The 13093-nt window shown below is 44.4% G+C and overlaps 1 protein-coding gene across 1 annotated transcript in view; it reads right to left on the bottom strand.

The window, feature by feature from the left end:
* Positions 1 to 13093, bottom strand: part of SEMA3D (semaphorin 3D) — a 192114-nt gene that overhangs the window by 172196 nt on the left and 6825 nt on the right. Inside the window, exon 2 of the mRNA XM_045002540.1 lies at positions 11103 to 11232. The gene's annotated coding sequence lies outside the window, so the exon portion shown is untranslated. The remainder of the gene's footprint in view (positions 1 to 11102; positions 11233 to 13093) is intronic.

Raw genomic sequence — 13093 nt, 5'->3', positions numbered from 1 at the left:
GGTGGTCCATGCCTCACTGAATGTTTCACCCTTCCCTTCACAAATATTATGGAGGGTACAGCAAGCGCATATAACCGCGGGGATGCTGCTTCCCCCAAGTCTAGCTTCCCATACAAGCAACGCCAGCGGGCTTTTAAACGCCCAAAAGCACACTCCACAGTCATTCTGCACCGGCTCAGCCTGTAGTTGAACCGGTCCTTGCTCCTGTCAAGCTTCCCTGTATAGGGTTTCATGAGCCAAGGCAGTAACGGGTACGCGGGGTCTCCAAGGATCACAGTGGGCATTTCGACATCCCCTACTGTGATCTTCCTGTCTGGGAAAAAAGTCCCTGCCTGCATCTTCCTGAACAGGCCACTGTTCCGAAAGATGCGTGCATCATGCACCTTTCCAGGCCAGCCTGTGTAAATGTCAATGAAACGCCCGCGGTGATCCACAAGCGCCTGGAGAACCATAGAGAAATACCCCTTCCGATTAACGTACTCTGATGCCAGGTGGGGGGGGGCCAGAATAGGAATATGCGTCCCATCTATTGCCCCTCCACAGTTAGGGAAACCCATGTGTGCAAAGCCATCCACAATGTCCTGCACGCTCCCCAGAGTCACGGTCTTTCTTAGCAGGATGCGATTAATTGCCTTGCAAACTTGCATCAAAACGATTCCCACGGTCGACTTTCCCACACCAAACTGGTTCCCGACCGACCGGTAGCTGTCTGGAGTTGCCAGCTTCCAGATTGCAATAGCCACTCGCTTTTCCACCGTCAGGGCAGCTCTCAATCTTGTGTCCTTGCGCCGCAGAGTGGGGGCGAGCTCAGCACACAGTCCCATGAAAGTGGCTTTTCTCATACGAAAGTTCTGCAGCCACTGCTCGTCATCCCAGACTTCCATGACGATGTGATCCCACCACTCAGTGCTTGTTTCCCGAGCCCAAAAGCGGCGTTCAACGGTGCTGAGCATTTCCGTAAATGCCGCAAGCACTTTAGTGTCACACGCGGCAGGCAAATCCATATTGATATCATCGTCGGAATCCTCACTGTCACTTTGGAGCTGAAGGAATAGCTGGACTGCCAAACGTGTTGTGCTGGTGACACTCATCAGCAGAGTCCTCAGCAGATCGGGCTCCATTTGCCACAGAAATCGCGATTCACACAGAGAGTAACAGAAAGACACTCACAATGGCGCCAAACGCTGCTGGAAAGAGTGAATGCTGGGATGTGAAGCGATGCACCACGGGGCGCTGGCAAACAGGAAGCGGAATGACCCGCACACTTCCTTCCCCTTCCCACAATACTCAGCGCCAAAACGGCGCCAAAACGGGACGAGGTGCTCTGTGGGATAGCTGCCCACAATGCACCTCTCAATACAGCGCTGGAAAGTGCTGCAAGTGTGGCCACACTGCAGCGCTGGTAGCTGTCAGTGTGGCCACACTCCAGCGCTGGCCCTTCCACAGCTGCATGACCAGCGCTGTAACTCCCAGCGCTGCAACTTGTAAGTGTAGCCAAGCCCTTAGGCTAAAACCCCATCTGATTCTTACTGCCATATAATCCATTTATTTTCAAAGAACTGTTGACAGATCTTTAAACAAAGCAAAGCTGTCAGGTGCCACAATGAAAACAAACACTGTTCTGCAGACCCCTTAATCAAACTGTGTTTCTAAACCAGAGTTCTACCTACTTCTGTATATTCATTCTTGAGTCCTCGTTCCACTATTTGATGTGGGCCCCGTTTTTAAAAAGCTCCATGTGTCAGACTAGAGGAGACAACATTCTTATAGGTGGTATCGCTCCTTGGCCGCTCCAGCCACATCCTCAAGCTTATGACCCAATCCTGCTCCCACTTATTTAATGGCAAAGCTACCCTCTGTCCTCCTGTTGCAGGTCCAGAGTGACACATGATGCCTGAGACCGGGTGGTCTAATTCTTTTATTAAAATCCTGCCATCCCAGAGGTTAGTTTATTTTTTATTCTTTGTAATTTGCCATGGCTCATGAAGGAAAGGGTCTCATGGAATTTTTTATGGCAGAGAACAGGCTTTTTGCCATCTGTATGTTTGTTTTGTTTCAACTAACCATGAGTGGAGCTTCTGTAGCTTCATTTTTCTCCCCTACTCCAAAGCCCCTGTGGATGTTTCTCTTTAATTTCATAGTTTCACTCCTGCTCTGGAAAACCTTCTTCCTGGTGTGTGAGAGCGACCCTTCCTCAGAGGCTTTTAAGGTCAGGCATGACAAAGCCCTGGCTGGGATGATTTAGTTGGGGATTGGTCCTGCTTTGAGCAGGGGGTTGGACTAAATAACCTCCTGAGGTCTCTTCCAACCCTGATATTCTATGATTCTATGACTCTATGATATGAATGGAGGGTAATCACTATTGCCTACTTCATTCTGCTCTTGCTGAATATTCTATTCTTCCAACTCTTCCTCAGAACAAAGAAAGGAACATCTTTTTCTTTCCCTTACAATTTTTTTTTTGGCTCTGGGGAAACCGAGGTCTCTGTCTTCTTAGGTCCAACTACAAGCTGTGATGAGGTACACAAACCCCACACTGGGACGGAAGGGGTTAAAAGACTATACTGGGTCCAGCTAGCCCTGCCCCTCCAACTCTGCAGGGCATGGTCCAAATGGAGATAGGGTTGAAAAGGGAGCGACCCAGCTCAGAACGGGGAGACTGGGTAGGAGTGCAGACCAACCTTTTGCAGGAGCCTGTGTGCTGAGCCCGGTTGGGGCAAACAGTTTGGTTTTCCTTTTCGATTTTCTTTCTCCTTATCTGGGACTGGAAGCAGAGAAAGCAGAGCTAGGAAGCAACCCAGGGAAGGTAACACAAAAGGGTCCACAACCCTCCTCAGGGTTCTGTGCCACTGACCCTTCTAGGGTCCTGGGATGAGCCCGGTGGAGCGGGTGGGCTGAGGCTCCCCTACTATCCCCCACCAGCTGAGTGGGAACTAACCACTAGGACACCCAGCCCACCGAGGACCCTTCCACACAAGCTCTTTGGCCTATTGCGTAACTGAGGCCATTTGTCCAGCTTCCTGCTTATGTGGAATTTTGAAATCAGGAAATCCATGGCAAGACATGGGGCATGACTTTAGCAGGCCTAAGCATCTACAACTCCAGCTGAAGTCAATGGGAGCTCCTGGGGTTCAGGACCTCTGAAAATCAATCCCTTGGACAACAATAGAGTTAAGACAATGGAGCACAACTGACATCCAGAGAGGAGACCAGTATCTTCTTCTTACATACTAAAGCCCTAACTATCCAGGCCAAGGCCATGTGCATGCCAGAGCAAAGGCGGGAGGAGAATTACAGAGTCTCAGCAAAAAGGACAGGAGTCCTTGTGGCACCTTAGAGACTAACAAATGTATTTGGGCATAAGCTTTCATGGCCTGTGGCCTAAACCCCACTTTCCTTTCTCCATCCCAGCCCAGGTGAAAAGAGATCAATCACTCATCCCCAATTTAGACACTTCTTGAAGCAGCTGCTATGGGCCAGCTGGTGCTGGACTGTACAGGATCACACAGGTTCAGCAGCATGCAGCCGAAATAAGAGATTGTGTTTCCTGGATGCATGTTTTGTGTTTGAAGACTTGATTCTAACCTAACAGACATGATCCAGCTCCCAATGAAGTCAATGGAGGGACTCTGTTTATGTTCAAACACTCTTTTTTATTAATGTAATGTGTGATGTGAAATAAAAAGCACCCCGGAGGCTATTACATTTCATTTCAGCAGCAGTTCCCTGGAGGCTAGATAGCCTTGGCGATGACTAGTGCAAGCTGAAATCCACATTGTGTGCTGTAGGTCAGAACTCTGCTAGAGACATCAACTTGCCGTTCTTAAATTAGAGCACTATAAGATCACTCTTCAGTAGCACTCCCTGTAGAACGGCTGGGAATGTCATCTCTACAACCCAACAGTTTGTGCCTACAATCTACAGTGCAAAAGTCACTCCCAAGCCTAGGTCTGCTGCTTAGGAGCAAACTGGGCTTCTACCTGAGCTATAACTGGCAGTGCCTGCAATTTTTCTCTACAGATTATGGAGAGAAAGAGAAATATGCTGCAGATGACCTATACCCATGGTAAAGCTGTTTGACTGACTGGTCTTCCTGGCAAGCATGGATCTTAATGCACTGCCAGTTAAGAGATTCTCCTAAATTCACTGGCTTGTAACAGTGGCAGCTGTGAGAGACCACTCAAAGGTGTTGGACTTAGTCTGTATGTGGGAAGATGTCCAAGCCACTGCTCTCCATTCGCCTTCTGGAATTCAACTGGAAGATAGCTGCTCCTTGGGGAAATGAAGGTGAAAAGAATTAAAGAAACACAAGTGACACATAAGGCTACAGCTCTGGAAAGCTCTCAGTTCAAAGTGATACAAGAATGTTGCTGCTAAACTAAGAATTTCCACAAAACCATGTGAATTTGCCAAGAGTACTTCATTCAATGCTAATGCAAAACACGGTCTGCATTTCACCAAATCATATGCATCTGCTGAAATATAAGCAGCAATTATCTACAAAAAGGAAAGACCTATAAGGGGGCAAGTCATCTAATCTCTGTGCTTTGGTTTCCTATCTGTAACGTGGGGATAATAACGCTTCCTTGCTCCCATCTAGGCCTGTTGTCTATTCAGAATGTAAACTTTTCAGAGCAGATTCTGTCTCTCACTCTGTGTACCGATGTTGGACAGGGTCTCAAGGCACTATAGATCGAGAGGAAGCTGCTGCAAAACTCCAGTGTAATAGCAGCAAAGAATCCTGTGGCACCTTATAGATTAACAGACGTTTTGCAGCATGAGCTTTCGTGGGTGAATACACTTGCATCCGAAGAAGTGGGTTCTTTGCTGCTTTTACAGATCCAGACTAACACGGCTACCCCTCTGATACTTGACTCCAGTGTAATAGTTGCCCAGACATGGCAAATGCTTTTCAGTTGTTCAGAGGTATTACTTCATTTTATATATTTATGAACTTTTTGCTCTTGGGAAAAACCTCCAAAACAAACCCGACAAAGCCTGGTCATCATCACTTAAGACACATTCTGCCCACACTTGTCACTCACCCGTGCAGTAACTACAGATTGCTCACACACACTGCATTCTTACGTTGTCTTAGGTTTCTAGCTCTAAGAGCCGGCAATTGCATGAACCAGATATCTGACAACAGTGTCGTTTATTGTTAAAACAGAGCTTGGCCCTCAAGAACTATATGGATGTTATACTGATAATATATGATTTGTATTGGGGCAGTGCCTTGAGGCCTCAAACAAGGATCAGGGCCCCATTGAGCTAGGCACTGGACACAGTAACAAGACAGTCGGTGCCCCTACGATATTACAATTTTAAAATATGACAAAAGAAAAGACTCCAGGTGGATACAAATAAACAGTCGGTGGAGCAAAGGTGAGATGGTTATGAATGGTGTTATGAATAATGTAATAAGCAGCAGACACAGCACACCAGCTGCCTAGCTATATACAGTATAGGCAATCTTGTGTTCCTATTACTATAATTCTTGTCTTCCCTTTGCCCTCTCCACCCGTCATGTTCTGTCCCTGCACAGAGCCTGGTCCGAAAACACTTGGGCACATGAGTAGCTTTACATTGACTTATTATTCATTATTTGTGTTACTGTAGTGCCGAGGAGACCTAGTCATTAACCAGGACATCCCTGTGCTAAAGAGAGTGTTTGCATAACTGGCCCTTGGATTGTAAACTCTCAGAGGTAGGACTGCCTTCTATGTTTATACAGCTCCAAGCACAATGAGGCCTTGATCCTAGTTTGGGCTTCAGGACACTACAAATAATAAAGCAGTATCCAGATTACTTTTACGCGACCACTTGGGGTATGTTATGTATGATTCTCTTCCTAACCAGCACTCTTGAAAATATATTTCCCACATCTGAATTCAATGCAGTATAGCATCTTTGTATTCCGACACTTCAGAGCTTAAAACTAATCTGATGGTGCATGTTTAATATCTCTCAGTAACAGTTAATAACAACAGCACAATACTTTGGAATTATACAGCATTAAAAACACATTGTACAAATATTCACAGAATGTTGGGGTATACACTGTGGTTTTCGATGTTTTCTGCAATGCACTAGGACATACTAGAGTTGCTTTACAACAGCAATGCCAGACACTCCCTGCCAGATCCAGCCCACTTGACATATTTATGTGGCCGGCATCAGTCGTTTTGGCAGAAACAAAGACACTGATTCTGCAACCTGTGCCACACCAGCAGTGCCTCTAAGGCAGCACAGGGTACCACTGAGATCAATGGGGCTTGATGAGAGTTGCAGGGATAATCCAAGGTGGGGCAATTTCTGGGACTGCTGCCTCAGCTTTAATTAAAAAAAACCACACAAATAAATTATGTCCCCAGCCTTCATGGTTGTGAAGATAACCTTCAAACTGAGTGCACTCAGAGCAAACCAGAGAAGTGTTGACTTCCTGAGTCTGCAGACAGCTTTGTCTACCCTGGGAAAATGAGTGGTGTTTTAATATGTTTTAATTAACAGGTTTTTAAACATCACTTAGCACCTGGGGTGGACAAAGACAATAAAGGGTTTGGAAATGTGTTAGCTGGTTAACCCTACCTGAAACTTGCACACCAGCTTGGTCATCCCCTAGAAGGAAGGGAGCAAAACTGGTGAGAGAAGGCAGTGGCAGGAGAAGAATGCTAATGGGGGGAAGGAGGGAGAAATCTCTCATTTTCATGGGCTATCACTTGCCTTACAGTCAAGAGGAGGGACTAACAAATGTCTTGCTGCAGCACTGGTAACCAAACCACGGAAAAATCATAGTCCAGGGAAATATTTTGTAAAGCACCGAATGTGTGTCACACATTTAGCTCACTGACATCAAGCCCCATTTAGGAAATTGTCTAAATGGATGGTACCAACAGGACATCTCAACTCAAGGGTAGCCTTCCAATACTACTGTGTGTATAAGTGTGGATCCCTCTTCCCCTTGACAGGAATGCTGAGAGCTACCCCACATCTATGATTGCTGTCGCTTGTCTGCTCTCCTGTATGGATAAGATGAATAAGGGTTGCATGATGGTGACTTAGTGCCATGGCAGTTGGTGCAGAGAGATGAGGAATGTGATCTCCCCTTAAAAAAAAACAAAAAACCCTAAACGTTTTTCAAATGGGTGTTTCCACTGTTTCTCTGAACTTAGAAACAAAACCCCTGTGTGTCTATATCGATGGAGTCCTGGTTCTCCCCTGCCTCTTGGCTAGGAGCATAGCCAGTTGAGGGGAAAGGGGGACGGGGGACTGAGCAGTAGAGGGATTCCCTCAATGTGTGCAGATCCAGTGAAATGAGTGAGCTCAAACAGCTGGGAGGGATGCAGAGCCAGCTGTGTGGGGATGAGCTCCATAGAGGTAAGGTATTGGAGGTAGCTGTGTTAGTCTGTATCCACAAAAACAACAAGGAGTCCAGTGGCACCTTAAAGACTAACCGATTTAATTGGGCATAAGCTTTCGTGGGTAAAAAACCCACTTCTTCAGATGTAAGTTAAGAGTGGTAGCTACCATGATACTAGAGACAGAACATTAAAGCAGGCCAATACTTCAAAGGCTACAGACCAAAACAGTAAATGGGACAGGAAGAGAGGGTGTTATCCATCAGTGTAGAGTATAACAAGGGAGAAATCAGTGACTGAGTCACACCTATGTCTTTAGCTGGATGGACCAATTAAACCCATCTTCCTTTGAAATGTAGAATCCTGGACTCATGTGGAGTAGAAGGGCTGTTGGGTTATTCCACTCTGTCTCCTGTATCCTAATTGCTAAACCTTGCTTCAAAAGGGCCCCATCTCACAGCTGCTCTGCACATGGACCTCCCAGCAGCCATGTTGGGAGCTACAAGCATTTTCAAAGCTCTCCTCTGAACAGTCCATTTTTTTCCCCTTGTCTTTTTTTTTTTTAATGCATGTTGAGGCCTAAATATTGAGGCCTACCAACTGCCAAGTAGGGAGCTGCCACCTATGGGCAATTATTATTACCAATTTGATCATCAGATAATTTTATAGAGCAATTACCAATCTTATCAAAGCAATTAGGGCCAAATTTTCAGAAGACCTCAGTTGCCATTTAAACACGTAGGCCCCAATCCTCAAAGGTATTTAGGCTCCTAACTTCCACTGAAATCAGAAGGACTAAGGTGCCTAAATACCTATGAGGATCTGGACCTTAATGGCTACAACAGTTGTTTCTGCTACTTTCTTCCCCCACAAAAAAATTCTTACAATATATAGGCATGTAATTACTCTATCAGAGAAGCTAGCAATGGAAATGACCTATCATCTAATTAAACTTTCCTGCCAGTGCAAGATGTTCCCTAATAAAATAACGGTTGTTCTTGGCCAGTTTAGTTTAAAAAACCCCAGGTGATGAGGTTCCACCACTTCCTTTGGGAGAATAGTCCACAGGATAATAAATCTGTCAGGTAGATTTTGTCGAATATCAGTCTAAATGATCTCTTTCTTAATTTCATACCACTATTCTTAGTTACTCTGCTTTTTATCTGTTTAAGGTAATTGTCTGTCTCCCATTACCATAGTATCTGGCGACCTCACAATCTTCCATTGTATTTATCCTCACAATACTCGTGTATGGTAGATTAAGTGCAATTATGCCCATTTTACAAATGGGGAACTGAGGCACAGAGAGGCAAAGACAGCATACCCAATGGGATTTAGGCACTATTACGATCCACAAAAACTCTGCTCAGCTGCCACCTAACCCTATAGGTACCAAGTGAATTAAGGCACCTAAGTTTTCACTGCAAAAATTCCTTAGGCTCCTTGCTAGAGGCACACACAGTGTAGCTCAGGCATGCACCTGAATGCCTATCTTATGCCTACTCCCCAGTGGGATCCTCAAACCAGGTGAAGATAGACATTCCCCTGCTTATCTTGCCTGTTGGGTCTGATCTGGTAGGTGTGCTCTGAGCACACTCAACCCCCCACAACATGGGTGGGAAAACCACTTGGGATATGGCAGACCCAAGATTAATTCCACCCTGTAGCTCATGAGAAGGGATCTGAACGGGGGTTACCCACCTCACAGCTGAGTGCCCTGACCTCTGGACTATTCTGATATGGGTCACTCTCAATAGATTACGTTGAAGCTGTTCAATTTTGTATTAAATAATTGGGCCAGAGAGCGTAAGGATGGTTTTATAGTACAGTGGTGAGGGCAGTTCCCTGAGAGGTGGGTAACAACTGTTCAAATCCCTTCTCATCAGGTAGAGCGGTACCAAAGCTCACAAGGGAGTCTTCCTCTCCTTCTCCCCTGCTGTTCTGTGTGGAGCTTGGCAGATGCCTAAGACAATCTCGCAAGAACGGCCGAGGCACTTGACTCCAGAAGCGGGGCTCCCGGCTATGGATTGCACAGCCCAGACTTCATGAGAAGGGCAGGTTTTATCTTCTGGGAATAAGATGCCCCAAAATATCATCCCAAAATAATGAAAACCTGGTCTCAATGGGAGCTTTTAGGTACTTCTGTGATACAAATTCATAATAGGGACTGATCCAATACCCACTAAAGTCAGTAGAAATATTCTCTTTATTTCAGTGAGCGCTGTATCAGACCCATAACGTAACTTTCTTCCAAGACATTTTATACCACAATGTGATGAATGGACTGTATATATATTACACACACACACACACACATTATATATAAAGATCAAGACATTTAAATGCATAGCCCTATTGGTACACAGCAGGCGTCCGTACTGGGTTTTATCAGTAGTTTTCCTACTTCTTAGAGTAATCATGGACTGCTCTCAGATGTCTGCCCCCAAGGCTCCCAATGACCTCAGTAGGAATCATACATGAGCATCCAAGGGCAGAATTTGATGCAAGTAATGACAGATAAGCTGGAAACATTTTATAAATTAGGTTGTATTAGTCCCTGCTCAAATCCTGTTACTGAGCTGCAGCCTGCACAATTTACATATGGTGGGGCAGGAAAAGCAAAGAACTGAGCTGTCCTTGAGACAAAATTATCACCTATGTGAAACAATGACAGGCTCGCACTATCAAGCTCTGTGAGGAATATGAACAAACATTTTGCGCTACACATTTGCTATTTTCCTTTACTGAGCCAGAAGCCTTGATCTTAACCAAAAACAATTCCATCCCTTCCTAGGACCATCCTCAAAGCCAATCTGTATTTTGTTTTTCAAAAACTACATGCACTGTTCCATTTTTTTAAAATATTCAGTTGGAGTAAAGTGCATTTGTAAGCAAGGTGTTTTTTAAACGACTGTAAAAGGTTTTGCACATTTTAGATTCATCGAGTTTTAAGCCTGAAGGGCCCAATAGATCATCTGGTCTGACCTTCTGTGTAAAAAAAACCATAGAATTTCAATTTCACCAGTTATCTCTGTATGGAGCCCAATAACTTGTGCTGGGTAAAGCATATTTTCCAGAAAGGCATCCACCCTTGGTTTCAAAACACCAAGGTATGGAGATTCCACCATCTTCCTTGGAAAAAGTGACTTGACCAAGGACATGCAGTGGATTAATATTTCCCAAGTCCTACTCCAGTGACCTAACCACTGGCTTGCATTGTCTGCCACCATTTTTTTTAATGAGACAAAAAAAACCTATATCAAAAAATGAGAGAGTTTCACTGAATGAGCGGTCTTCAAAGCCAGAAAACAGCACTTGTCCAAGGCAATGCAAAGAACATAGGAGCTGACCTAGTAGATCAAACCAATGGTCCATCTGATTCAGTATCAGAATAAGGTATTGATGTGGGCCTAGGGTTCACTGCAGGATCATGGTCTAAATGCCTATATAAAAACTGTCTCTGCAGCTGACATACATTAAACCCTCTACCCTTAATGCTCTTTTCCTGTCCCCTCTGCCTCTCCATGCACTCTCTCATTTAGACACATACACAGCATGAAGGATGAATATAAAGAGAGAGAGAGCATAGGTCAAAAGGGTTTCTTCTACCATGCATCAGATGTGCCAATGAACATAATAGACAATGAGTATAACATAGTGCCCACTACAAGACCTCGCTAGATATTACAAAAGGCCATAGTACTCCCTGCAGGCATTTAGAGTGAGGATGACAGTCCTACTCACACTTAGTGTCACTTTGCTCCAGTTACGCTGGCTTCACATGCTGGTTCTCTGTGCTATTCAATAAAGAGGAATACGCTCCTTTACATGGAGACTGATGCATTTATCTTGTCTCCTTTGTATCATGTGAATTCTAGAATAGGAGACAAACAATTATAATGAACTGAGTTTCATTTCCAAAATGGGTCCAAAATGCGCTTTTAAAATCTCTTTAGTAGGATTTATCTTAATGCTTTTACTTTAAAAAAAATCTGTTTTCATTACATGTACTGCAGCTTTTCTTCTTCTTAGCAGTAAAAAAGAAAGTATGATGCACTTTGAGAAAGACAATGATTTGGCCTCCTAAGACATGTCTGCGCTAGAGAAATTACTGCCAATATTTCATCAGTGACCAGCAGTAGTGAGTGAATCTGCACCAGCGACAGCAATGTTGTAAGTGCTAATGCAGACAGACAGGACTCAGGCACTTTTACCCCTGTCATGAAAGTCTGCCTAGAGCTGAGACTTGTCTGCGCCTGAGCTCTCTCAGTGCTAGCAGCTTACCACTCATGTTGCAAGAGTGTTGAAATACGGGGACTAATTTGGATGCACCCTTAGGGATGCAGCTGGTGTTTTCAGTTTTCATCTGGACCATTATTTGGTGTTAGCTGAATACAGCAGAAATGTGGCTGCTGATTTACTCATAACCACAAAGGAGAGTTAAATCGTAAAAACAGAGGGAGAGGGAAACTTAGAAGGGTTTGCAAGGGGAAAAGATCTATGTTTTACACTATGACTTGAAACAAGCTGAGGACCTGGTGGAGCAAAGAAGTGCAGGTGGGCTGTTCCAGGCAAAGCAGAAGAAAAGGTCCTTGTGCCACAGTAGCTAGTATGCATGGAATAGCCCGAGATGATGAATTAGGGAGTGGAGGACAGAAGAGATTGTATACCAAATGCGAGCTCACCAGTGATGTCCAAGCAAATTAAGACAATTTTGATTAGTATGATTTTTCAGTCAATTGTGTGAATACCATTTATACTATACATTTTGTAACAATAGTGGACAAGCTTTATTTCCTCATTTAACAAAGTATTTATTATAAGTGATCGTTATAGTGGAGCTACTGAACAGAGTAAAGCTTGAGACATTTTCCAGACACCTACTATCCAGGAAACTAAGCCTACCAGCCACAGGGTCATGAAAGATGGGGAAAGACCACCAGCATGTTCCAGGGTCAAGGTTCTAATGCCTAGGATACTGCTCATAACTTTCCCAAGCGTCAGCCAAATGACACTCCCATCAACCTTGCCAGTTTCCCTGATGCTCACAGAATTCTGAATAGCACCAAGAAAATTGACCAGTGTCCTGTCAATTTAATTCTGCTGTTCTTGCTGCTGCTTAGGAATGCTATGAGTTGTAGCGGAGACACAGAGCAGTGGGTCTCCAGACTCAGGAATACCACACCACAATGGTTTACATTTGGAAAGCTATCTATCTTTGGACACGTGCATACAAGAAAACATTTGCAGACTTTAAAGTGGGATGATTTTAGAATGGAGGTTCATCTTTTTCCTGCATATCCTTAATTTTGCAGGTTTAAGCAGTCTCCTAACTATGAATTGCCTATTATGGATTCTGGCCTAGTGATGCAATCCTTCCACAATGTAGAACTCTAGTGGGAGATCATCTTCTGGCTATTATATTGGGCCCTACTTTTCTTTAATATGGATTTTATTTTTTTCTCGCTGGGACAGCTTTATGAGATTTTACATCTCCTTTTTTGTAGGTGTAACTACAGGACAGTAACCATGGTCATAACTCCAGCATAAATCAGTGTAGCATAAACAGTATACAGGACACTCAAGAGGCAGACAGAACTGAGCAGTCATAATTACAGGTCTTTTTACAATGACAAGGCATCTAGAAAAGAAGACTCAAAAGTCCCTTAAACCCAAACAATGATAGTGCCTGATTTAAAAGAACAGGTGCTGTAATCCCCCTTCCCTACCCCCAG

This window comes from Mauremys mutica, chromosome 1 (assembly GCF_020497125.1).
Source record: "Mauremys mutica isolate MM-2020 ecotype Southern chromosome 1, ASM2049712v1, whole genome shotgun sequence".
Taxonomy (NCBI): domain Eukaryota; kingdom Metazoa; phylum Chordata; order Testudines; family Geoemydidae; genus Mauremys; species Mauremys mutica.
This window is presented reverse-complemented; position numbering and strand designations above follow the sequence as displayed.